Genomic DNA, 5,430 nt, shown 5'->3' with positions numbered 1-5,430 from the left:
AAAAAAAAAAAAAAGAATCTACAACCCAAATGATAATTACACTATCCTGAGGATCATGGCCATATTGTGAACAATATTTCAAACACAGCATTCATTTAAAAGAAAAGCAATCCAGTGTAACTTGGAAATTATTGAGCAATATCATTAATATTACACATAAGTTGAACACAATTAACAAATGGTTGCAGCACTGCATCAATAACAGTGCACTGCCAGGAATTCAAGCCAGATTCAGATGATGTGGAAAGAGGGATTGCTGAAATCAGGTGGCTCTTGGCTGAAAATAGAGAATAGCAGTAAGGTGTTTATCTGTGTTTTATTGACTATGCAAAGAAAATCAACTGGGTAGGTCATAACAAATTATGGATAACACTGCAGAAACTGTCTATACCAAGAGGTAACTGATGAAAGAAACACTGCATATTTTAAAAATCAGGAAAGGTGTTCAACAGAAGGGAATCCTCTTACCATACTTATTCTACCTGTATGTTAGAAGATAATCTGAGAAGCTGGGCTATATAAAAAAAGAATGTGGCATCAGGATTGTCAAAAGACTCATTAATGCCCTGCAATATGCAGATGATATAACTTTGCTTGCTGAAAGTTAAGACACTATGAGTCTTAAGCGACCTGATGGCACATAACAACAACAGCAACAACAACAACTGATGAGAAAGGGAACTGTTTGTTAGAGCCCCCACTGTGATATGTTTGGTATAGGCCCTGTAGACGGCTAAGACAAGGTCTTTGAAGACTGGATCAGAGGGAAGGCATCTCACTGGAGAGCTTCCTAAACAGTGCAGAGTTCTAGTGTTTTGTGAGCTAGAGGGAGAAGTGATCGAGGCTTCAGCCTGTGAGTTTTGCACAGATGAGGTGTTTCCACTCCTCTCTTTGGTGAACAGGCTGGTCTGCTCTCCACCTCCCCCGCCCCTTGCAGGCTGTTTGTCTTTATTGCCAAGAACAGAGCACGTGCTCCTGGTGCAGAGACTGAGCGTGAAGACAAGATCTGTTCTTATGAAATTGTCTGGGGCTTTTTAGCATATTCATGAGCCTTTTGTTTGAGATCTGTTTCATTTCCTTAGCACAGTGAATGATCCTCTCTTCTTAGGATTGTTGTGGAATTTAATATTGAAGGGATTTTTACAGCTTGCCTCTAACATTTCGGTACAGAGTTGAGGTGTAGAGGATGAGGGGAGAAAGAAAAGTGCCTGCTCAATGCACCTAGTGAAAAGAGAATTTTGATGCATCTTCAGAGCGTAGATGCAGCACAGAGAACACGAATATAAACACACTCTTCCTGAAGGAGTTCTGCTGAAAGGCTGATGCCACCAAGCTTAGGCATCTGTTTTCGTTGCAAATGGGCTGTTCCTGTATGTTCAATAGCAGCTGATGGCATTCAACGGGGTGGCGACAACCCTCTGAGAGCTAAAGAGGAGGGCACGCATATGGGCTGGGTGTTGGGGGCGGGGAACTCCCTTCTCGGAGGAAAGTGGGGTCCCAGTCCAGGCTCTTGCCAACGCAAACTGATTGTTTTCGTGAGCTGAAAAGTCAAAGCAAACACATCACTGTGTAGTTTGTTCTGATTCATAGCAACCCTGCAGGGCAGAGTAGACATGTCCCCCAGGGTTTCTGAGACAGCCACCTTCACCAAAGTGGATCTGCAGGCCTTTTCTCCCATGTGGTGAGCTTGAACTGACAACGTTTTCGTTAGCCACTGAGACTTAACTACTGTGACATCAGGGCTCCCTTTCCTGAGCCCAGCAGTGCATGAAGTCTCTGATGGAGAGGAAAGGGGGGGAGAAAAGTAGTCTTAGTATCAAACTGACTGATCTTGATTATGGATCCACAGGAAGCAGTGTCTGATGCACATAGTTGATTAAATTTAGCTGAAAAAGTGGGAAGTGCGTATATATCTATCTTTATTTCTGCATATTAACATCTACATTTATATCTGTTGGCTGCCCTGGTGATGTATTGTGTAACATATCAGTCTACTAATAGAAAGGTTGGCAATTTGAGTCTACTACCTAACATAAGAGGATCAAGTCGTCACCTCCATGAAGATTTACAGCCCCTGAAAACCAACGGAGGGCTGTTCTGGGTCACAATCAACCAGATGGCAACAGGTATTTTTTGTTGTTGTTCGATCTCTCACTCTCTGTCTCAATATAAGTATTAGCATAACTATAAATACAAATGTAAAGATAAAGATAAATATAAATACACAAATATAAATATAATGTGTGTGTCTATATCCCATGGAGTCACGTCACACAAGACAGCATCTGAGAGCTCTCTATTCTCTTTGATCATGTAACACCTCTCTCCCAGAAAGGTATCAGCTACCTTAATCTCATCTTTTGGGAAAGAATATCTTCAATCTCAAATCTCCTTCGGGGCCTGGGTTTTCAATCTCGGTGGCCTGCTCACACACACAGTGTTGGGAAGCCACCACAGTATCAGATCTAGAAAGAGACCTGTCCAGACATTGAGGTTGTCACATTGTGTCAGCAATGTAAACAGAAACAGTAAGTCACAAAACTTAGCAGAAGCTCTGTGGCCAGGATCTTCCCTCACTACTGCCTCAAGCAAAACTCTTTCTTTGGACTTGGTACATGGGATTTGGACTTACATCCTCCCAAACAAGAGATAGACAACAGCATGAAAGACCAGTAGCAGTGTTTAGTGTAAAATATCACAGAAGTGACTGGTGATCCTATTAAGAGGTAGCTGGGAAAGGGAGGGTTTGACCAAGTAGCCAGATGTGCAAGGAGTGGGGATGTAGCAAAGAAAAGACACAGACAAGTTGCACGTGCTTGGGAGGTAGGGAGCAGGGCTTTATGAGGAGGAGTGTGGCAACAAGATTGGAGGAAGACTTATTAACAATCTATGATATGCAGACGACACCTTGCTTGCTGAAACTGAAGAAGACCTGAAGCACTTGCTGCAAAATGTCAAGGACTGTAGTCTTCAATATGGATTAAAGTACAACATCAAGAATGCAAAGATTCTCACCACTGAGCCAATTGACATCACCATGGTAGATGTAGAAGAGATTGAGGTTGTTAGCAATTACAGTTTGCTCAGATCCACAATCAACACTCTTAATACCAGCACTCAGGAAATCAAAAGATGAATTACATTGGGAAAATCTGCTGTCATGGACCTCTCTGGAGTGCTGAAGAGCAACGATGTCAGTCTAGAGACAAAGGTGCACCTAATCCAGGCCATGGTCTTCTCAATTGTTATGCTTCAGAGAGCTGGACAATGACTAAGGTTGACAGAGGAAGAATAGATGCCTTCAAATTGTGGTGCTGGGGAAGAATCTTGAACATACCACGGACTGCCAAGAAAACAAATTGATCTGTCTTGGAGAGGGTAAAATCAAGTGTCTCCTCGGAGGCTAGGATTTTAAAGCTCCACTTCACTTACTTTGGACATGTGCCCAGGATAGATCAGTCCTTGGAGAAGGAGAGCATGCTCAGATGCACGGACGGACAGTGCAGGAGAGGAAAACCACGGATGAAATGGATTGATATAGTATCTGGGGCAATGGGAGTTGATGTGTCAGAAGTAGTGAGACTGACTCATAACAGGGAAGGGTCCAGAGCTGCTGTATATAACAACAACAACAATCCATTGCAAATAACTCAGTGGCACACAACAACAACAACAACATACTATATTAGTTGTTTTGGTTTATTGTCTTACATTTAAGCCTCTTGTTTAGAGTCAACAAGACATGGGGAGGGCCTTTGTATTTAAAGTTGGTTGTTATTGTATTTTGGAGGAACATTCTTCTAACTGGTACAACACCCTTCTGTCAATATGCTGTACTGAGGTAACCAGGGGTCCCTGTGATGCTGAACCTTGTGCCACCGGGGTTCCAAATGTGGAGCTCCCAGTTTAAGACAGATTTGGAAGCAGCAATGGCATCATCCACTTCCTAAACAATATGCATCAGGAAACTATGAATTTTGGTAAATGTCAATACTTTATAGAAAGGCTTCAAGCCTTTTGTTCACAGGGTCACTATGAATCTTGCTTGACTCAAAGGCAATAAAAAACAACAACAACAACAACAACATCATATATATCTTTGTGCTTCTTTGATCTATCTATCTATCTATCTATCTATCTATCTATCTATCTATCTACCTATGTACCTACTTACCTACCTATGCACATACCTATCTATCTTTGCTGTCACTGTTTGTCATCAAGGCAATTCTGCTTCATACAACACAATGTGACAAAGTAGAACTTCTCCATATAATTCTCTAGGCTATAATCATTTGAGAAACTGGACTTTAATAAGAAAAACTTGGCATAAGTTGGAGGAAAACTCATCCACAACCTGTGTAATGCATGTGAGACAACCTTGCTTGCTGCAGGCCAGGAGGGCTTGAGGTTTTTGCTGCAGATGATCAAAGACTACAGCCTTCAGGATGGATTACATCTCAACCTCAAGAAAACAAAAACCCTCACAATTAAGCCAATATACAGCAGCGTGGTAGATGGAGAAGAGATTGAAATTATCGACAATTTCATCTTGCTTGGATCCATAATAAATATCCTTAGTACCAGTAATAAGGAAATCAGGAGACATTGCACTGTGAAAATCTGGTGCCTGGAACCTCTCCAAAGTCCTAAAGAGCACCTGGTATCAGTTTAAAGACCAAGGCGCAATTTACTTAAGCCATGCTCTTTCCAATCACCCAGCTGTGCATCTGAGAGCTGAACAATGACTAAGGATGACAGAAGAATTAATGCCTTTGAGTTGTGGTGTTGGATAAGAGCATGGATTGTCAAAGGAACAAATAAATATGTCTTGAAGAAAATGCAACTGGGATGGTCCTTGGGGGTAAGGGTGGTGAAACTTCGGTGAGACTTGGGGCCTAATTCTAAGAAAAGTTATTCTTTGGCCAGAGGTATCATTCTTGGAAAGGTGGAGGGTCAGCAAAAGCGGGGAAGACTCTCAGCAAGCTGGATTGACTGCGTCAAAGAGATCAGGTATGTTGGAGATTATAAGGATACCACAGGGGTAGGACCGGGTTCACATCTTGTTGCTTATGAGTCACTGTAGGTCATGTTCAATGGCATGTGACAATAACAAATACAACAAATATTTCTGTGGAAACATATAACAAGTAGGTCTTTCCCATGCATAGTAGCTGTGACTTTGAATTATCAATTTTTCAGTTAGCAGCCAAGGAATTGACTACAGAGCCATCAGCGTTCCAGAGATCTGATGCTATTAGCTATTGTTGAATGGGCTGCCACTCAAAGTGACTTTATCACAACACAATCAAATGGTCCTACATTGTTCTCGTGATTACTCATGTTTGAGTCTGGTTTTATGACAATCATGTTAATTCCTGTCTACACAGCAATTCTACAGGATGCATCATCTTTGACCGATAAATATTG

Source organism: Elephantulus edwardii, unplaced genomic scaffold (assembly GCF_000299155.1).
Source record: "Elephantulus edwardii isolate Elephantulus edwardi_28Jun2011 unplaced genomic scaffold, EleEdw1.0 scaffold00317, whole genome shotgun sequence".
Classification (NCBI taxonomy): domain Eukaryota; kingdom Metazoa; phylum Chordata; class Mammalia; order Macroscelidea; family Macroscelididae; genus Elephantulus; species Elephantulus edwardii.
The sequence above is the reverse complement of the archived record's forward strand: the minus strand, read 5'-3'. Positions refer to the sequence as shown.